Below are 22,818 nucleotides of genomic sequence, written 5' to 3' on the forward strand. Positions count from 1 at the left end.
TGTATTTGCAGGCACCTGACTCAGAGTTCCTTTTATGCATCACCAGGAACTCCACCAAAAGAGCTACATCAGAGCTAGGCAGTGGTGTTATTTACTTCAGCTTCTGTCATGGGGACTTTTTGTTACTGTTCTGTTGCCAGGCTCTTGTCTTTTCACTAATTAACTCATAACTTCACCTTTAATTTTGCTAACTTTGGTAGCTATTTTTTACTGTAAACACCCATTTGTTCCACTGGGTAGCACAGCTCTCCGAACATCTGGGAATCATCATGTGTCATGAATGACATGATGTAGCCTCACTGTTAGACTAGCACAATGCTAGATCTGATGGATGGAAGAAATGTGTCAGGGTGAAGATTAATATACACTTTGGTTTGTGACTTGTGACTCACAGGGTAAACTTCCTTTTCTCTTTGATGGTGCAGATCCAAGGTCTGCGTTTTCCTTTCCCATTCTGGTCCTGGTTTATAACACAGAAGCTTGTACTAATGAGTCTAGAGCTTTTGCGAGTTGGATCGGAACCCTTCACTTTAGTCTGGTCCAATGTGTCTAAATAAATCACCTCTTGTGTATGCCACAGCTGTGCAAGAGTCTGTCTTCTGGAGATGGTTTGCTACCCCTAGGCTAGATAGCTTGTGAGAATTTAATATTTGCTCCTTGCTGTGCCTTTGAAAGAACTCATTGTACAATATCCTCTTTGAGTGCCTTCTGGCTGAAGGATTAAAGAGCAACCTCTTCTAACAAATTAGGACAAAACGAAGGTGTTAATATTTGCTGTTACCTCCCCATTACAGTTCCATATTAATTTCTCTTTAAACACCTCTTTGCTTTTGGGTCCTGCTAACTCATGCTTCATCAGGCCCCATCAGGCATCTTGAAGAATGGGCTGCAGCTTAGCTTCCTGTCACATATATAGACACAGGTGATGTTGTAAGGGAGATATTTTTACAAGCATAACTGATACTGTAGGAAAGAAAATATACAAGCTTCTAGGTGCAGAAGCATTTCTTCAGGCACACTAGATCCAGGCAGGTTTTTTGCTATGGTCACTGGTTCTTTATCGTGTCTACCATTAGGCAGATTCATAGCACCTCCTTCAAGCGCTGAAGGTGCTCACACATATTGCCTTAGGAGAAGAGCAACTTGGATTATGGATGAAAGCATCCAAGAGACCAGTGGACATGCATGCGCTTGCATGAGTGCACGCATGCGCATGTGTGCTGTTCTCTGCGCAGGGCTCCATGGGTCTAAGCTGAAACAGGATTCTTTTTTTTTTCTATTTAGTGAAGAGACATTATCTCAAAGCACATCTCTTGCATGCAAAGCCATCAAGTGTGGCTTTTGTAGTTGCTTTTCTATTCCAGAGCTGTTTTCATGCTTATCTTCTCCTTTTAAATGAAAACTTGATTTCATGAGGAAAAAGTGTTTGTGACTGGGACATATTTCAGTTGCCTGGTTCGTGACTAAGACAATGAGGTCCACTTGATGGCTAGAACTTACATGTCTTTTTTAAAAGAAATTACTGAGACCATATTGTTTTTCCAGTTTTCTCCTTGGAGCTTCTTACAGCTCCTTGCTTCATGTAGAGCTAACAATGTTGCAATGCAACAAATCTCACCTCTTTATTTTATAAAGGAGTTGATCACATACCTCATGACAATATGAACGTGTCTATTGATGAAATAATGTACGAAGACAATCAAAGGTACTATTACTTGTAAACAGCACTAATCCATTTCTGGATTTCTGTCTGTTGTAGTTTTCACACAGCATTTGTGTCCCCGCCCTTGGTCTGTTGTCCCATGTTGGCCCTACCGTGCTGCGCTTTCCCAGAAGGTGGGGAAATAGAGGGGGGTGGCCAGGGAAAGCTGAAGAGCAAGGCTGGAGCTCAAAGAAAGCCTGGAGTTTCTGTGTTTGTCACAAAGCTGGCTCCAGCAAGAGTTTCAGGCTGGCTTCTGGCAGCTCTAACAGCAGTGAGGAAAGCCGACGCAAGGTCTCTTCACATTTTCTGATTTGCAGAGAGCAGAAATTAAGGGTCAAAGCACAATATCTGGGCTGTGGAAAGCTGAGAGCTGCATAAGAGCTGCCCTTCCCAGGTGCAGAAACATTCATAAGGTTTTAGATAGGGAATGTGAAATGATTCACTCTGGGAATGTGAAAAGGTCACCATGTTCATTTATACTCTTGGTTATTTTTCTTCTCAGTTTTTCTTTTTCTTTTGTCCCTTTTTATCTTTTCCCTAGAGTCCTGGATTTTGCTGATTTGATGTAATTTTTTAAAGCAGTTTGCTCCTTCTAATAACCGCATTAATTCTAATTACAGCCTGCAGTATCACTCACTATTCATTATTATATACTTGCTGATCAGGGAACAGGAAAAACCTAGAGAAATTACTAGAGGCTGTTCAGAGTAGGAACTGTTGTGATAGTCATTAGAAGGGAAACGTGGCATTTTATCTGTGAAGTTTTTCAGAATGAGGCTGGAGACATATAAGCAATAATAGGGCTCTTGAAACCAGTCTGCAGGTGCGTAGCGGTAAAAATAACAGGCAGGTGCAAAGAGCTAGTCTTTAATCAGAATCTTGGCAGAGATCTTGTTCAAGCCAGACCATGTTTGGCTTCTGTGCAAGGGAGGAAATTCAGTTGCACAGGACTGAAATACAAACTGAAACTTACACTTGTGCACCAAGTGTATATATAAGACTCAAATTTTTTCTGTTCCGTTTCTTATTTACTACCATCTTAAAAAGCTGAAGGTTTGCTTCTAATAGTAAGAATAAATGAATATAGCTTCTTGCCCTTCTGGGGATGACTGGATCCAATCTAGAGATGAATGCATATATCAACATTTTTCTTAAATACTGCCCTTGAAAAAAACAGTATTCAAAGGAATTTGTTTTAGCTGTGATTTATTTTGTGATAAATAAAAGTTGTGATTTATTTTGGGTTCCTCATCAGCAAGTGTTCTAGCCGGTGAAGTAACCTTTGTATCCCGTTCAAGGACAGTGTAATGATTGGAGAAAAGGGGTTTCTAAGATTGTGAAATTTGCATGTTTTGTTTAATTATTGCATGCCAAATTAAGACAAAGAGTTTAAGTATCAACATTCTCCAATGGCAGAAACTGAACCACAGGAAGTTCCATCTGAACCTGAGAAAAAACTTCTTCACTGTGAGGGTGACAGAGCATTGGAACAGGTTGCCCGGAGAGGTGGTGGAGTCTCCTTCGCTGGAGATATTCAAAACCCGTCTGGATGTGATCCTGGGCAGTATGCTCTAGGTGACCCTGCCTGAGCAGGGAGGTTGGACTAGATGATCTCCAGAGGTCCCTTCCAACCTAAACGATTCTGTGATTCTGTGATTTTCTCTGCCCTGGGGAAAGTTAAAGGCAAAAACACACAGCAAGAAAAGATTGTGTTGTGTCATGGCACATATGCAGAGGAATTAAGAATATGAGTGATCCATAACTGCAGTTTCTGCAAAGCATCTTTATGCCTCAGAAGGTGCACCTATGGACGGGGAGCTGAAGCAGCACTTCAGTGAGAGCTAGCCAACAGGGAAGTCTCACCAATTCCAGTCTTTCCTGAAGAAAATGTTAACCCTCTTTCTCCTCTTACCATGGAGAAAATTCCAATTTCAAACAAGGAAAAGCTTTTATTTGAAACTAGGAGAGGAAGGAAATTAAGATTAGCTCAGAACATAAGCTTCCATGCCAGAAATTCAGAACATAATAAAAAACCCTGTACCTATGACTTGTATGTCCAGCCAAAACTAACTGCTCTGGCTCTACGACTGAATTTCACTGACCATACTAGTGAACTCTCAGACAAGAATTACTTTTAACTATTAAAGACTGCAGAAGTTTAATTAGTGACTACTTATTTTAAGACACCTGGAAGTCACTTGTTGATAATTTGTGATGAGAAGAATACTAAATTGACCTAATGATGTATTCAGTCCTAATCTCTGCAAGGTGTCAGACTGTACTGCCTGCAAGAATCGGACCTGGAGCCTCTGCAGCAGCAGCAGCAAGTTGCATTTTTTGACCTGAAGGTCCAGAGGCAAGACCTATAATACATTAGGTGCAAAAAGTCATCATTTATATACCACTGTCTCAACAGCCCGCTTTGGATGCTCTCTGTTTCCATGAGTCCACAAGTTTTTGTCAGTGAAGCCCCATAGTTCAAATGCTCACAGCTCCCTAGATCTTGACTACACTAAGCTACTTGGTGATCTGACACCACTAGATCTTTTAGACTAGGCATTTTCCACTCCTACTCACCTGTGAGGGTCTTCAGAGAATTTTAAAGTGGAACTCATGGTTTGTGCATCCGATTGCATTTGGTCATCCACGGGGCATTTCATTTTCTTGCAGTGTGGAAGGACTAAGCTTGAATTCCCCCAAACGTGCTGTGAAACAGCACCCAGGACCCAAGTCTTCCACAGTGGCTGAGACCGCCTTAACTGGCAAACTGTCAGATACTCGGGTGTGAACCTTTGTCTCTGCTATGTTTAGCTTTGAGCAGGGCATGTTACAAGCTGGGACAAAACTACAGCTCTACACCCATCCATATGGGCACGAAACTCACCGCATGCCTTGCACGGGGGATTCTTGGAGCTCCTGTGTATAGGTCTAAGCAGCAGGTAGTTCAGACCCCCTACATCTTTAAGCCCCAAGGGTAGTTTGGAAGTCTGTGTGGTCTAGCCTCTACGACATTGTTTGTAGCGGGTTATTCTTGTCCTGCTAGCCTGTTTGCAGTAAGAGCTGTGTGGTCTTCAAAGTGCTCTTTGAAGTTAAGGCAAAGTCACGAGCAACACAATTAATATGAGCTCAGACGAGCTGATTTCAGGTGAATCTAGAACATTTTGGGGGGATAGCTAACTGGTCGCGGTACTCATTGCATGCCTTATGCACGGAAGACAGAAAACATGATAAATTATACCCATGCCTGAGCAATGATGTGTAAAAATAATTTAATTGCTACTGATTTTCTGTTAACCTGCTTCTTTCAGAGTCACCGAAGTAAAAGCTTGGAGTACCTACATATAACCTATATCTGACTAGTGTGTGCTTGCTTTGATTCCTTCAAGCTGGTTAGGATATAACCTATATTTTCAGATCCCTACTCGCCTCCGGAGCTTCTGAGAGCTGCTGGCAAAGCCATTCATTTCGTTTCAGATGAGTGATGTCAGTGCCACAGCAGGCCAAAAACTGAGGTGCTCACACTTTGAAGTCATAGAAGTGACAGAAATACGTTTAAATACTTTAGTTTGCATTATTTTTCTGCTGCTAAAGTGAATGCAACCGTCAGTCATATCAGTACCCAATTTTATTATGCGATAAATGACAACCATGCTTCCAAGGAAAACTTTCGGTAGGGCTAACTCACGATGGACTCTCAGTCACTGCTCTTCCCTGGTACTACATCATGTCTCATAGAGCCAGTTGGACCAAAGTAATTCCTTGGTAAACTTGGGATAAGGGAAGGGAAATTGTGATGCCTGGGGGGAAAAAAAAAAAACAAAACAGGTCGGGTGGGGGAAGAAGTAGAAGCTATTTGCCAGCAGGGTTTGATTATGGCAGCAGAAAGGAAGCCACTTCATTCCAAGAATATAATTGTAAAAATGCTAGTTCTGCAGTTTCAGGAAGAGTAACATTTGAAGGGATTAGGATAAAATAGGATTGTTTCGTACACTTTCTATAGACAAACAGAGGGAAAGAGAAAAGTTAGCAGAGAAAAGTTGACAGACTCTTTAGCTTTGCTAGAATGTGCAACATAATTATTCACAAAGGGGAAAACACTTCCCTTGCTACCCGTTCAGATTTAGGAGGGCTGGTCACTGGTCAGAGTATACACCTTGGGCTCCATGAAGTTTCTGATCAGTGTTTATGGAGATAATTAAAGATCTACAGAATAGAGCTTTTCCTATGAAAGTGAACGTACGCTATTTTCCGCCATTTCTACTTTTCTATGTCTCGTTTGCCTGATAGCCTTCTTTCTAAAGGCTGTCTCTCCTGTCATGCTATACAGAGCATATAAGCAGGAAAAACAGTTTTTTCTTTTGTAAGGGCAAAGTGAAATCTTATCTTATAGATTGCTTTGTAAGACAATCTCAAGAAATAGTAGCAACTATTAATAAAACCTCCTTAATTGGTTTTAGCATAAATGCAAAGCCAAGTAATATTATCAGTATCAAAGCTGGAACAGTTCCATCACATGCTCTTCACATTTCTGTTTATCTCTTTCAGGTGATCTCAAAGGAGAATGCTCAGGGGGAATTCAGGGACCAGAGATTTAATGACTGCAGTTTTATAGTCTTCATCAGACCATCAAGGCTATAGTCCAAAGATAGGAGTTATCATCTCCATGAATTCTGTCATCTCAATCAACCTTCAAGGGAAAATCATCGCAAGAAGGCCTCAGGTAAGACTATGAATTAATCCAGGTTGGGAGGACGTTATATAACTTGTATTATGTTAACAGCTGCAAGCTGAAGTCATGGATCAGAAATTTGCTATGATAAATACTCTAAGAAAGCAAAACTAAAAGCAGGGTTTTTTTCCCCAAGGAGAAAAAAAAAAAAAACCCTCAAAGGATGGTGTGTTATCTCAGCCTTTTGGCATTTGTGTTTGTTGCACAGGGTGACCGTATTAGCCTTACCTATGTGGAGACCTCATCTTCGCTTAGAGCTAGAAACTTTGGAAATCTGGATAATCCCATGCTTTTCCTCTGGAACAGGAGATTTGGAGAATGCGTATGTCAGTAGGTATCTAGGTGGTTTGACTAAAAGGAAGTGGTTGTTTGCACTAGAGATGATTAGTCACTTGGAATGTCTTTCTTTAGCCTTCTTCTTTTCTGATAACGGGTACTGAACTCTGTTGTTTGATAAATACTTGTCATGGACCCCATGGTATAACGACAATTAATCTGTAAATTTAATTCACTCCCATTGATTTATCTAATTAAATGGGAAGAGTTTTGAAGGATTTCAGGGAGAGGAGCATGGCTGGGGCTTGGAGGGCTCTGAGACCCTGACCATTAATGTTGTATTGGGGCACTTTTGGAAACCCAGGCCTTCCTTAGCTGCAGAGTTCAGAGCTGAGTTTTTGAGACTCTCTCCCTGGTTGTCTAAAATAGAACATGAGATCATTCGAGTTATGGCCAGCAATAGTAGAGGGGAAAATCGGTTCAAAGAATCAGGCCTGCTCAAGTGTTATCTGTGATTATGTACTACATCCCTTGTATTAGCCATCAGTAACAGATGTCTGCTAGTATCAGAACTGTCCACGTTGATAGACAAGTTGCTGTGGAAGCATGCTTACTACACTTTTGGCTGTATATTGCACATCTGGTCAAGGTCTTGAGCTTTATTTCTCTTTTGCCTGATCTGGGACTTCAGAAGCATGTACCCACTATTAAGCCAAGGGCTTTCTTTGTTCCATAAGGCTGCCACAGCTGGAACCTGTTGCTGGTTGACACAGTCAAATCTTCTGTTGAGAGCATTATATTCTTTGGCATATTATACTGCGTTTACATCTTTTAATTCACCCCAGTAAACAGATGGGTTGTTTTAAAAGCCCTGTGTAAAAGCTTTCATTAAAACCGTTACAAAACACCAGATGGAGATGTAGAATAGACAGCATAAGGCCTGCTTGCTACCATGTTGGACTTCCTGCATTGTATTCAGAGGTGCACCTCTGGTTGTGCATAGCTCATCTTGCCACTCCTAAAAACCCAGAACCAGTTGACTTTCCTGCATCACGGTGACCCAAATGTTTCTTTGTTTGAATTGCATTTCTATGAAGCAATTGCTATTTTTTGCAAAGTAGGATGAAATGTATCTGGATTACTTAATCTGAGTTTTCCAGATCACGTCATTTCTGAGTTATGTTCTCTATTGCAAATATGATTTTGGTAGGGGTGTTTTATGATGAAGAAACGTCAAATGAAGTGGAAGTGGAAGTTTTTTCCAGCAGACCCGCTCTGAAGTTTTGCCTTTAAATAAACAAACAAGAAAGAAATTATATGAAGATTTTCAGTGCCAGAGTAACCAACAGAGAGGAAGCTCTTCAAAGAGACTGAGTCATGGAGGTGCTCTCAAATACAGCAGCATCTGAAGTATGCTAGTATCTAGAAAGCATGCCAATGGTCATAAAAAGAAAATGAGAGGAATAGGCTTCAATATGGAAGTAGATTAGTGAATGCAGTAAATATTTACCTTTTTGATTCAAATGTTTGAATGAAACTGATTCAAACATCTCTAATCAGTAGAATGTGGACTGGAAGTCTTGTGCAAGAGATTCTCCTATAAAGTCTTTTTCCTGCCCTAGCAATTCCTGAAATAATGCAAAAATCTTAGTGGCAGAAGTTTTTTATTTATGAATCTAGCATCTATCAGAGTGAATTCAATAATTAATATTATTTTATCGTAATAGTTATACTGAATAACAGAATTCCTAAAAAATGGGATTTCAGCACCACAGGAGCTATTTCTGAATTCAAGTCTCGTTTGGCTAATAGTTTTAGCTAGAATTTTTAGGGCACCTTTAGAAATAACAAAACAATTCATTTTTGCCACCTTTCAGTCTTTCCTTTAGGTAAAAACACAATATTTTGCTTCAATATTATCAAAAGACAATGTGTAATCTTTTGTTTTGAAATTATTGTTGTTTGAAAACTAGCCTAAATTTTAAAAACAATTCAAAAGGGTGAGGTAACCTGAAAGGAAACTAGATAAAACAATCCAGGCTATGAAGATGTACTTGTTTTAACATTTTTTCTGAAAGGACAAAATACTGTGTTTTGGTTCAGCAACTGAACCCAAATCTGCTTTAGCCCAAGTGTAGCATAGCTATATTTTTCTCTATCTACAAATATTTGCTTCAGATTCTTTTAAAATTTCATAAGAAACTGTATTTAATGATATATATTTAGGGCGGTGCCATGTCTTATGGTAGCTTGAGAGTTTGACAATTCATTCTTTTCTATAAGTATGGTTCCTTGGCTGGCGTTTCTCTTGTGCACCTGCACTCAGCTGACTGATGTGACTCCTAATGTCAGACTGAACACCCTCTGTAGCTTCATGGAAGGCAACACACTCCATGGACTACAGTCTAGGAGGAAAAGAAATATTTAAATATCTGTTGGTTCTAGTTCTGCAGTTTAATAATTCAGTGGACTCTTAGGTTTCAGCTTTAAGTGAAAATCTGTAATGCATGTCACAAACTTACAGTACTTAACTATGCGACCTTTTCTAAAGCTAAAACTTTGGCCGTAGCGGTCACCTTTTAGACTATTTTGTGACTGTAGGTTCTGTCTCCCTGCTACATTGTCTGAAATTCCTGTCTTCAGACTAGTTTGTTTAGGGCAGTGTGAACTGAGAGCATGCCAGCTGCTCTCTCAACAAGAGCATGTCAATGTAGATCTGCATCTGCACAAGCAAGTGCATAAACGCGTAGGCTAACATGCAAAACTTACCTCACAGTGAACTTTGCCTTTTGCTAATTTATCCCTTTCTACGACTTCTCTTATGTTTGCCTTTTTCCGTGGTTTCTTCCTGTGAAGCTTGTGTGGCCTGGCTTCTAGTTCTCATTTGGTGAGATCTTTTAATACAGCAGTTTCCCCTCCAACTTTGAACATAAATCAGCAGAAAAGTCCCACAGGTTCCTTACGTTCTGTTACAGGAAGGAAGAAGGAATACTGCAGATACTGAGCTAATGTTATCAAGCTGCCTAAAGCAAGAGAAGAGACTGATAAGAGAAAGCATTGTATTTATGGTTTCTGGCATATAGCATAGCACAAGCCCTATCTGAATTCTTCAGAAATTAGTATCAGATGACTTAAGAACTTCTGGCATATTTGAACCTTAAGTGGTTACAGATAATTTTGCTCCAGACTATCCTTCAGTTGTTATATTTGCTACTTTGTTCTATTCATTTGAAGAGAGGGAGACCCTACAAATTCTCAGGACAGTGGGAAAAAAATTCTGCTCTCACTGAGGCTAAGTGGCAACAGGGAAGCAGCTCATACCTGGAATCATTGGTAGCCTCTTTTCTGTATATGTGCATGCCTCTGTGTGCTCATGTAGAAAGCTTGATTTGGCTATGTGACCATTCCGTTTGATATGGCTGTTACTGCCCAAATATGTGAGCCTGACCTTGCTACCACCACATATGATCTGTACATGGTAGACATCTGGTGAGTTAAAAGGTTCAGCTTCAAATTAGCATTGTTTTTGTCTTCAGATGAGGTTTGTTGGGTGAAGCACCAGAATGAAAACTGTACAAACAACTGAAGAAATGTAAAAATGTAAAATAAAAGATACTTTTAGTGATTTTAAGGCATTGTGGTCATCAGAGCACCATGAAACGCATGGTGCAGAGGTGTCCTGACATGACTACAATAGGTTTAATCATTGCCTAACCAGAGAGTAAAGAACAGTGGGTGGCTGTACATTTCCCATTAGGATGATAAAGGTATTTTCCCCCTTAGACCTGCTGGTCTACTGCTGTGAATGTGACCCAGTGGTCAGGCCTGCTCATTCCATCACAACAAGAGCAGCTCAGAGAAAGTGTTTCCTTCCTTCTTTTTTTTGTTTGAATTCAACCTGTTTCTGGCCTCCTCATGCATAGGGTCTGGGAGCTGACCCAGTGCTCTTGAGCAGACTCCCACTCAAGCTGGTATTTTGGACATTAAGACTGCTGCCCCCATCCTGCTGTGCTTCCATCTGGTAGCAGCTCAGGTCTGCTGCAGCAGAGGTGCCCAAGCGTGCGAATTTCCTTCGCCAGTCACTGGGAACTGCATGTAGTTGAGATCTGCAGCCGATGAAACTCGTTAGGCAGCCCCAGGTGCAGAGCCTTGACCTGATGGCACTTCCCAGCCTGCCATCCTCTGGTTGTCACGCTAACCTGACTGCCTCCTGGGAGCTCTCAGGGAGACAGCAAACAGTCCAGCCCATGCTACTGCGCTGCTCGTGCCAGAGACCCTGCTAGAGCTACAGATTGGCCAGAGTTTTTCTTCTCCAGGCACCTACATGTGTGTGCAAGAGCAGCCTGGTGTTGGCTGATGTTTTGCCGGGCTTTCTGGCAAACCTCCACAGCGCACTGCAGCTACAGCTGTCCCAGCAGCTGGGGCAGCAGGGTGCCAGCAAGCAGGCGGTCCTGGCAGCCGGGGGCACTCAGGAATTCCAGTGCCCCCGAAAAAGCAGCCCCAGTCGTGCACAGAGGTACGGCCGCTGCAGCAGGGCCTGCCCACCTCCATTGGTCGCGGTGCCGGGGAGCGTTCCCAAACCCTCGCCCCATGGCCCGGCCTTACCAGGCTCCCACAGTTTCCATCTCCTGCGTTGGCAGAGGTTGTTTCTCTGCCTGTTCATTGTGGCTATGGGTTGGGTCAGCTCTAGAAGTAGCAGTGCTTTTCAGTCTCCCTAAGGTCTCTGGTGTCCTAAGGGAGTAATAACTCACTGGAATGGTCGGAGCTTGACAGGGACCTGGAGGTTTATTACGGTAATTCCCTGGCAGTATCTTTTACCCTCGGGGCAGGACAAGTAGGAGTCTCGCCCACAACAGGAATCAGAAATCTTCTCCTACAGGAAACACCCAGGCCAAGAGGCCTGTATCCAAGCTACTTATTTCGGAGCAACTCACTCCAAATTTTTTGAAGGCAATCTCTAAGCTGAGTAAGAAAGAGATCTGGTAACTGGATTTCTCACTCGCAGGCTCTCATGGCTGTATCATTAGCATTGTCACTGATTAACGGGTCAGATACAAAGGCAAATAAAAGTAAACGAGAATAAATCTTTGCGTGTAGAAATAATGATGGTTGGGGAAATTCCCCTCTCTTCTTAATCACGAGCCCTAAAAGATTTTGAGTCTGGTTCTCCTTGACATTGAGTCAGTGCTATCTTGACACTTGACACAAAGGCCAAGAGAACAGAAAGTTGCTTTGTGAGAGTATTTTATATCCATTTTGGGCTGCTATGAATGATGTTGGGTAACTAGAGAATCGGGGTATCTTATTCTATTTTATAGAAATATTGATCTCCTTGTCTTAAAAATTATTTGTTAATGTATATGTTTTTAATATATTGCTCGATTCCTTTTATTTTAAGAGCAGTTTTTATATTTTGGTGAAATTAGCTATATTATCTCTAAGTGTAACATCTTACATGGTTTCAAACAAAACTCTTTTGTCCTGATGGAAACTGACTCTGCTTCTCTGAGATGCACAATAACTTTTTCATGATAATTTCCCTCAAAGATGTTTTCTTATGTGACTAAGAAAATGTTTTGCTTGAAACAGCCTGTGGGGAAAGAAGAATACTTTCCTCAGTAGTTGAATTGCAGGCTTACAAGATACTACATAGGTGTAATGAAGATCACAGAAACTGTAGGATGAAGTTTTGCGTATCGTAATAAATGCTGTGGTTCCGATTACCAGCTCAGACTTAACTCTGGAATATCCTGATTCCTGTTTGTTTACTTTCATGCATTCACATATTGTTTTAATCTTATTTGCTGATTGAGTATATGCTACAGGTAATGCTGTTAAGCCAGCTAAGCCATGCAGGGACCTACAGATCAGAAGCCACTTAGGCATCTAGAAGGCTAAATCCCATTGCTCTTCTTTGAGATTTAAATTGTGACAACCCATAACCTTAATACTCTGGTGCTTTGTCCCTCTTGGAAGCTGTGGGTCACGGTGCCCAATTCATGCTCAGTTTATACCTTTAAAAGTTTCTAAATGCCTTATGAACTTCTGGAGAAATTCTCTCTATTCTGCAGCATCCCTTGAGTTTCTCTTAACAAGAACGTTAATATAATCCATGTTAGAGTTCAAGTGAAAGTTATTTGGCTTGTTCATTAGCATGTGTGCATAAATGTGTATATAATTTGCACCAGAAATATCAATTTGTATTTATAGTATACATTAAAATGTATATAGCAAGTAATTTTTTTGCATTCTCAAATGGTCATGCAAAAATATATACATTTTTACACAGAGAGAGAGAGAGAAAGAGAGAGAGAGAGAGAGTGTGTGTGTGTGCGCACGCGCACATACGTGTATGTGAATTTTTACTAGAACATATCATTTAATGTTTCTGCAAGTTCAGTGGGTTGAATGCAACACCCATGGAAGCTTGCCAGTTATGCTGACGCAAGCTCCAGGCTCATCCTATAAACATTTACGCTTCTGAGTAACTTCAGTCACGTACAAACATAAGGCTGGAAGGGACCTCATGGGTCACTGCTTCCAGTCCTGTGGTATGACAGGCAAGTCATATAATTCTTCTCATAAAATGGCTAAGCTTTATCCTAAAGCTTTCTAAGTTTTCACTTGCCATCCCTCCAGCTGGAAAGCTGTTCCATTACCTTATTCACCTGATAGTTAAAAACTCTTCTCTCATTTTCAGCCTCAGGTTAGTCATGGCCAGTTTCTACCAATTTGTTCTTGTGTCAATATTGTAAGTACCTCTTCTTCCTCCCTGATGTTTACCCAATGAGACTAATCACTCAGCTAAAGTTATTTATGTGCATTTGCAGCCTTGGTCCTTGGGAGTGGATGTTCACATGTATTTTACTTACATATGGATAAACAAACAGAATGACTTTACAAGCCAACCTGTCATAGTGATTAAAACGAAGCAGAATCCTGTAGTAAATGAGTCTCAGGTTGATAAGAACTGTCTTTGAAACAAGCGTCCTTCAGCGTGTAGCTGTTTCTGGACAACTGCAGCAGGGTTGCTTTGTTGCTCTTTGATTTATATGAGGACAAGTCTCTTGCTCACATAAAACACAGGAGGCCACAGTCCAGTGCAGATCTGTTCATTATGAAAGAGGATATCTGCATCTGTCCCTTATTTTGCCAGCAGTCAATCATATGTAGGCTGGGAGAGCCATCCATTTCCACTTTTGTTCTGAACTGAAGGGACTGTTTGCACTTCAGTATCCTTCACTCCAGTGCTGCACCATACCTGGTATGTTGCTATTCACCCTGATTCACTTTTCAAAAGTAAGGGAGATTTCTTTCCTTAATGACGCTGACATTTCTGCATCTTCCAAAACGGAAACAGATAGGATTTGGAAACTTAATTTAAGGCTGTACAAACACATTTACTGGGAGTGAGGTAGGATGTGCTATGAGAGACCTAGATCCCTTTTTGCCCCATTTCCCGTCCCTGTCACTCACTGGCGGCAGCCAGCACAAGGCAGACATGGGCATCTTGCGGGCACGAGCCAAGCAGGGGAGGAAGGCAGACACAGTGTTTTGTATGAGTTGGCCAACCAACTTCTCTAATTCTGTGGAGGTTACAGTGATGCTACGGACATGAGGGATGAGAGCAGGTAAAGCAGGGAGTGACATGAGAGGGAAGAAGGTGTCAGAAGTCTTGCAGTGATGGCAAGGGATTATAAACTGCCATGGCAGGCCATATACATTGCGAAAGAGGGATAAAGTGACTCAGAAATCACCACATCAGCTAACAGTCTCAGCAAGTAAACCAAAGACTGAATGGGAGACGTCTTTATGAGGATGCATTTCATAAAGCAGGCTTGAATTGCCATCTTCTAGCTTGTGCCTGGCACCTGGATATGCTAGATGGTCTCACTCTCAAAGACTACCAGACTAGCAGATCTAATGGGCATTGAATTGGCTCAATATTAAAAAGTATGATAACTAATAAAACAAATAACTTGAAATGACTAAAGATTGAGCTGGAAAATAATATGGATGGAAAGCCATTTTTCTATAAAAAGAATTGAGGAAAGAGGCTTACTGATACTCAGCTGTACTTTCTGCCGGTTACTGAGATTCAGTTGTGATAAGAATTCAGAAATAGAAAGTTGCCAGTGGTATAGGAGTGCTGAAGCTAGCATTTTGGACAGCTCTGCAACATACTTGGAATAACCCATTAATAAGCTAAAGATTTTCTCTGTGCTTGTAAGAATATTGGCATTACAACCTGCTTTCTGTAGCTCTAGTAAAAAGTTGTTGGCAGCCTCATTCTGCAGCGCCAGGTGATTTGTGCAGCAACTTGTAACAGCAGTTAAGCAATGAAGTCAGGTGCCCTTCCCCTAGGCTACAGATGAATCACTGAATTACAGGTAGGGAAATGAGATAGGGAGTAGAAGGCAAACATACTAGTGAAGAAAGGAGAGAGGAGAAGTTGGGGTGGACTGTTTTCTTCAAGCCCAGAGAGTATGTCTGGGAGTTTATGTTTTGAACAAAACGTAACTAGTGGTAACTGGAAGATAAAGATCAGGACCCCGATTCTGAAATTGTTTATGTCAGTGTCAACTGAGAGTAACTTAGTAGATGTTGATGGAGTTGCACAGGTATAACAATTTTGTGAGATCAGAAGGAGGCCCTAGGTTTGTTGCATTCCCAAGTACTTGATCCCTGAATAAACCTTGCTTTGTCAGTGATCTATAGCTTAATAACCATATTTTTAAATCACCTGAATAAAATTTAACTGTGTCTCCAGAATTACTGGTCGTATTCACAACAGTTACTCATGATCGGCTCTTACACACAGCTAAATAACATGGAAAACATCACCTATATTTTTCCTCCTCATGATATACAAACCTTGGGCTTTCCTGGCAGATTGTGCAGTGGTTTTCACATGAAATGTGACCTATTTTGTAGCTTTGCAACATGAGATTCACCGGATAGGATATTTTAAACCTATTTTCCAGTTGTACTGCATAACTGTTTATGACACACTTCATAAAACCAGCCATGCTGACACTTGAACAGTGATTCTTTATGTGATAAAACAACCAATACAACCTCAGGCAATGAAGTAGGAGAATGAAAGGCCTACATTTTCTAATTGGATGCCTAACGTTATGCTTCCAGATGCATCTTTGCACACCTTCATTTAGCTTAGGCTGCAGAGAACAAAGTATCTGTATTGCCTTTGTATGGGTACATGCATGGGATGCATTTGCATGTGCATTTATCTGAATGAGTTCACTTCTGACTAAAATGTACCCACTGACAGTAATAGAAGCACTGAATAAAAGTATAAAGTATGGAGTGATTGCCTAACCTGGGTTTTTCTCAGGAAAATGGCTAACAACTTCATTCTGTCCAACCCGGCACTGATGTGCCTTCCCACCACAAGCAGGCGGGTGATTTGTTTTACATTTCAGTGGACAGAGTACAAATCCAGAGCACAGTGCTACAAATGTTTTGCCCAGGCGTTCACTCAGTTTTGACTTACCCAGGAAGAACAGTGTCTGTTGGACTGTTTGCTTCCTCCCTACAATCTGCCAGGCAGTTATATGTCCATTTCTCTACTATCCTGTCCTTGCTTAGTTAGTAAGGCCTGGTTAAATCAAAGCTGGAGGTTCTTCTGGCCAGTCAGTGTTTATAATGAAAAGATGTGCAATCTTTAAAGTGTAAAGGATTAATAACAACTATAGAAACATACTGATGTGCTTTTTTATGCCTACTGTATTTCTTATCTAGATTAACTGGATCCTTAATTCCTACTGATTTGTAGTGGAAATATGTTGATTTTTTTCTTGCTTTTGGTAGCACTCACAAATTTGCCCATCACATTTGATACCAGTTCTTAGAGTAGTTTCATATTTCTACATATCGAAATGAAAGATCCATGTTAGGCAAGAATGATGACCAGTCTACTAATTAAATGGGTAATACTTATGCTCTTAAGTCCAGATTCAGCATAGCACTTACACCCAAATTGATATTCAACTTCCTGTTGATTTCAATTTTGAACTGGACGCACCAAGACACTTCACATTAAGCGCACAGCATTTCTTGCAAACTCAATGAAATCATAGGCTTTATATAAAAATAAATTCCAATTTCTGCAGTTAGAAAAAAAAAAGCATTTGAAAGAAAATAATCAAGGAATTTTAATTCCATTACCCTAGGCTTGTAAAGTAGAATGCTTTTTAGCTAAAACATTGTCAAACATTCCTCCATTACCAAGGTTTTGTTCTTTCCTATGAGTTAAGAGTTTGTCCAGTGGGTTTTAAAGATTATTGTCATTATCTTTGTACCAGTTTCATATGCCATTCCTCTGTGCTCCTTTATAAATCATTAGATATTAGGCCCTGATTCAGGAAGACACCCACCCAAGTTAAACACATTAAGAGCTATTCTGAACAGAAGTGTTTATTTTGTAGAGTAGATATGGAAATATACAATAATCAGATTATTTTTTACAAGGAGATGAAAAAAAACCCAAAACTAGACACGATTATTTTCTGAGATTCTGGACAGTTTTATATAGCCAACATTTTTTAAAGTAAGAATGTATACTGAAGATCAGAAGTAACCTTGATGCAAGTTAATAGTGATGCTTTTGGTTCTCTTTATACTCTCGTTTCTTGTATCCTCAGCTAATGTGTGTTTTGCAAACCCTTTGCATTACTGAGTCATCACTGGAAATAGATTTTATTCAGAGACTCCCTCATTCTCTGTCAATGTAAACCATTTGTTGGACCAATACTTGTATATCCATCCTTCAGGTTAAAGTAAAATTCTGTGGGTAGCATATTGTAAAAGACGAAGAAATATTTAATACGATTGTTTCCTGTAGACAGCGTGCATCAGATTCTCAGTTAAGGTAAATCAGCATAAAAACACAGAAAGTAACTAGACTGATTTACACCTTCTGGTGGTCTTTGGTGTAAAACCACCATCAGCTTTGTTCGGTTTATCATTTCTGCAGCTTATCTAAACTCTTGCATGGTGTTCATTACAGTAGGTACCTTTGGAGTGCCTCCAAAGGTGCAGTCATGTTACGCTTCATTTAGTCACAGTATCGTGCAGTCCTGGCATTGTAGGAAACTGAGGCTGAAAACGGGGTTTCCCGTTCGCTCTGAAAACACTGGACATCTATCCTGCCTGGCGCTTGCAGAATGCTCTCCATGTTCACAGGCCAAAGAAGCAGAGTCTCTTAACACAGAGACGTTTCACTCACTGACAGCTCCAGGACTAAACTGCAGCCTTTGAACACCGCGGTCACGTAGTATCGCGGGGCTCAGGCAATTTAACCTAAACCCAGAAATCACACTTGTGGTCCAAGCTGGTGTCTAAAACTTCACTTTCTCATATACAGAGATGAGGATTATCCAAACTGCTGACCTGATAGGGAGATGTATTGAAAACTAATAATTGGGGGGGGGGGGGTTGATATCAGTAAAAATAATGGGAACATGGGAACAGTTTCCTTTTTAATCAAAATTTACATATTTGCTCTGTAGGTTAAGGAAGAAATATTGTAGCCTAGACGTCCTCGCAATGTATTACTCTTTTCTCTCTGCAAAGGATACATTTATTACAAACAAATAACCTGGTTTGCAGTACCGTGACGTCATTGAAATCTTACTCTGCAGCATTACTGAAAATCAAGTATCTTACATAGCGGTTACAATAGCCTCTTTTTTCTGCAGTATTTTGATCTGTAGGTATTATGTAGGTATGTTATATGTATGAGCTGAAATATTAATAAAAGCCTACAGGCTGTCATTCAAACTAGCTAACACCAGTTCAGTACTCCTCAGAATAGAACAACTTGGCAGCTCTTGTAACAACCCTCCCTCCATAACTCTCCTATCTGAAATAAGATACCATACTTTACGTTTTCCTTGATAGGCTAGTTTTGAGAAAGGCTTCACATCCACACTGTCTTTGCAAACCACTCTTGAAAGTTTTAAGGTAAATATATGTCTTTATATCAGTAGCTCACAATTAATGAAGCTATGTATTTTTTTTTCTAAATGCTTACAGTGGTCTAATACTGTAACAGTTGAGCAATTGGTGAGTAATCCAAGTCTGCACATCAGTGGCAATTCTGACTAGGGTCTACATTATTCATGCAATAATTAAATGAATGAGAAAAACCTCTGCTGGTAAGTGTTCCTCACTGAGAATAGGGCTTACATAACTGGGCACTCAGTGGGTTTAAGACGGGTCAGTGTAACCTCATGAAAAATGGAACTACAAATGAAATGTTACTTGTGGCAAGACTATTTCACTTTAAAAACTTCAGTTTACCAAACCCTGTAATGAGAAAATGTTGATCTAATTTCAGTCAGTAAAATACACCAGGAATTTATTTCTAAATATTTTCCAAAACATATCTAAGAGTTAGGGTGTGATGCACTGAGGAAAAAGCTAAGCAAAAGGGATACAGCTCGTTCTCTGTACCCTGCAGTGGAGTAAAAAAAGTCACTACCATGGAGAGGTCACTCTGGTTCTCTCAAAGTGGGTTGGGACTGAACATCAGTTATCCAGATGTGTCTGTAATATTCAATATATCATTCATGTTTTTATGCAACAAAATAAGCATATTGAAGTAGACATGATTTAAAATTAGAGCTATTGGGACACTATTCCTAAGAACAATAGGAGTTTTGCTTTTTTTTCAACAGAACTGAAATATATCCCGTTTCTCGTTAAGAAAGAGCAGCAAATAATATTTATTATCCTTTTGATATGCAGCCATTACTGGAAGCCATTATCATCACATTTCAGGTTACTTAATCAGTCCTGTGAACTGATAACCCATATAAATAATTGCCTCACTGCTGCCAATAGTGCTCTTGGCACACTATGAAAATAACATTATTCCTTAAGAATTAAACCACAATGAGATTTTAACTGACAGATTAAAGGGTTTCTTTAGATACCTAGAATACTTCCAAATGAGCAAATGAGAAGAGACCTACCATTTTGCTTGTATGTGATAGAGGTGAACTACGGTTGAGCACCCTAATGGCACAGAAACTAGATGCATATGTCCAAACATGCCAGGCAGATGATGAAAAAGAAAGATTAACCGCCCAAGAGCCACCTGCTCCTCAGAGCACTCCAGCTATCCAGGCACACCCCAGACTATATAGCAACACTCAGCAGCGTATCAACAGGACTTCAGGCAGGGACTCCATTATCTGTTTGGCTCTTCTCCTTTCATACGCAGAGCAGCTTACAGCTATGGCATTGTGTAAGTCATTGTCATTTCATTAATATCTCTCACTTCTGCATTTGTTTCTTTTAAACTGAGCCTTTGCCCCCCTTCTCCCTGTTGATGGAAAGATGGGTGTCTAAAATAGCCACAGCTCAAGCAGAATGATTGGTCCTACTATTTTTGTGAAACCGAATTATCTAGTTATCCTTGTGTGGATATGTGCTTGTAGTTTTGCTGCTAGAAGAGAGAGGAAACATCTGCCCTGAAGAAGTTCTGGTACTGCAATATTTATCCTCCTCTTGAACTGCAATGAGAAGCCAGGAGAAGCCAGTCTTCCTGACACTGCCAAAAATGAAGCATGGACAGAAGCTACAGCACATTTAACATATACCTCAGGCAGCCAGGGGAGGGTGAATGTTGGGGGAGCTTACCAGATGTGATGGGAACAGGGTCTTCACAGGAGACGAAGCTGCTCCCAAGGGCATGGGCATGGGCTGAGCATCGGTGGTTTATGGGGTGACCCAGCAATGTCACTTGGGGAAGAGCCACTTGAAGCATTTCCTCTCATAGCTGGAGACTCAAATTTCCCCTCAGCTAACAGTTGCATAGCATAGTCCTGGCATGGGAGCTGCCTTTAAACCCTGCCTACACTGCTCAGGTCTCAAAAGCCACAAGGTTGCCAGCCACTGTTGGTTTCAGTGCTGGAGAATCCTTAAGGGTGAGAAGTTCCTGGAAATTTCAAATCGGAGGGGGCATAAAATGTTCGGCAGCATGTTTCATTGAAACAAAATCAAAAGGTGGCATTTCAGTTTAGATTCAAGTCCTTTTTATACTAAATCATACTCCTCTATGAGATCTCTGTTGTTAGTCGTAGTCCAGGTATGTTTAAACCCCCTTCCTACCCTGCATTTACGTGACTTTTCTGATATATTGAGTGGCTTGGGAAAGGAGAAGAAACGCTTGACAGTTTGGGAAATGAGTCCTGGCCAGGGATCTCAGAGCCATGGAAGAGAATGAGGAAAGAGGCAGCTGTACAACAGTACCTGAAGTGCTCTGCAGGGAAAAGCCATTTCATAATTGATTCAAATTGAAAGATTTCCTTTAAGCTTTTCCACTTTTGTTTTGCAAAACTGGCTTTTTTTGTTCGACAGAAAAATTCTCTCTGAAGAATTTCTGGCCCAATCTACTTGCTAAAGTCTGTGTTACTGCATTCAGTGCAGCTCTCACAATGTATTTAAGTACTAACAACACTGGCAAGAAAGAAGTCAGTTCTCATGGCAGGTACCCGAACCACAGTAGGTAGTTGCCCCAGTAATCTTAAGGAATTACCTCTAGATGTCACTCATGAACCCTTCTCTTATTTAAAGGATTTAAATAAGTAACCCAGTTAGGTTACGTCTAACAAAGAAACCTCTCTATCATTCTGCTTGGTTACCTAGAGGTTTGTAGCCTGGGCTCCTTTTCTGCACTGCTAAAACCATATTAGTAGGCAAAGAAGGTACTTCTTGAGAGGTACAGGGCATTCTTAGCTCCCATTGAAAATGAATTTAAAGTATTGATTGAAATTGAGAAAAACTTAACCTCAGTCAAAATAAATCAGACTTCAGTAGTCTTTGATGCTGATTGAACACCCTGGGAGAGCTCAGTGTGAAGTGATATTCCACTGATTTATTCAGATAACTATGTCTTGTTAGCACTTGCTTAGCACAGGTACAAAATGCTTGGTATATTATTTTCTAGCCCCTAATTAAAATGACTAAGTGGCTATTTCCACACTTGGTAATGCTTCGTAGAAGTAGACCTCCAAAAAAGTGATTTATTTTTGTTATTTTTTTTCAATGGTTTTTCTTTTTTTTCTTAAAAACTGAAAATTATTTGCTTGCATTTTTTAGTAAGAAAAAGGTCCCTTCTAAAAGACCCATGGTATGCCTTCATGGAGATGAAAAAAAACATGTCTTTATAACAGAAAGAAAGAAAAGTTTCAATGAGAAAATATTGGACACCTCTAGCAATATGGTTTCTGAGGTTTTGACACTCTTACACATACTAAGTAATATTATATTCTGCAAATAGTTGAGCTGAAACCAGAGAGATTGCTAATGGAGACTTCTAGTGTGCATAAGAATATATGAAATCTGGTATGAGCTGTGGCTGATAACTGTTCCAATTTATGTTATATTTGGAAAAAGTTTGGCCTTGCATTCTTCCAGTGCAACACTTAATTAAGTAATGTGGTTTCCCACAAAACCTTCATTGATGCTTTTGGGGGTTCACTCAGTTGTGAATTACTTTAGTTTTTTTTTTTTTTTTCGGTGTTATATCACTAACATCCACCTTCCATTGAAGTCAGAATTATGTATCTGATGTCTGTATTTCATTTAGGACTTTCAGAGGGGTGGCAGTCAGATTGGACAGGATACTAAAAAGATTCCTATCATGTGGTAAAAAAAGCTTTTAAAAATAAATAGATGGTAATGAATGTCTAGCAGCATAAAGCAAGCACATTTGCAGATCATATAGCAATAAAGCCAATTTGAGTTTATCACATAATTAAGCTCTTCATGTGTGCATATACATTTATAGGCACACATATATATGAATAAGTGTGTTGACTGTAGCCCCTTTAACTTCCATTTTGCTTAGAAAGACAAGGTGTTATATGAAGAGTTCAACAGTGTAATAATTTGGTTAAAATCTACTTTTATTACTAGAAGTCCAAGGGACAATAAAACACTTGCAACCATACTTGAGTTGCTAATGGTCAACAGGTTTTATAAGTGCAATTTAAAAGTAATGGAAGCTGCACTTTGATGTCATCGAAACTTCAAAGTCATTTAGGTTTTATCTGTAATGTGGAAAAAAAGATTATATTGG

General features: G+C 40.2%; 1 long non-coding RNA gene across 1 annotated transcript in view; it reads left to right on the plus strand.

Moving 5' to 3' along the window:
- Nucleotides 1–22,818, plus strand: part of LOC138066882 (uncharacterized) — a 207,109-nt gene that overhangs the window by 126,304 nt on the left and 57,987 nt on the right. The window contains exon 2 of the long non-coding RNA XR_011140506.1: nt 6,248–6,422. This is a non-coding gene — a long non-coding RNA (uncharacterized lncRNA). The remainder of the gene's footprint in view (nt 1–6,247; nt 6,423–22,818) is intronic.

The sequence above is a fragment of the Struthio camelus genome, chromosome 3, assembly GCF_040807025.1.
Source record: "Struthio camelus isolate bStrCam1 chromosome 3, bStrCam1.hap1, whole genome shotgun sequence".
NCBI lineage: Eukaryota > Metazoa > Chordata > Aves > Struthioniformes > Struthionidae > Struthio > Struthio camelus.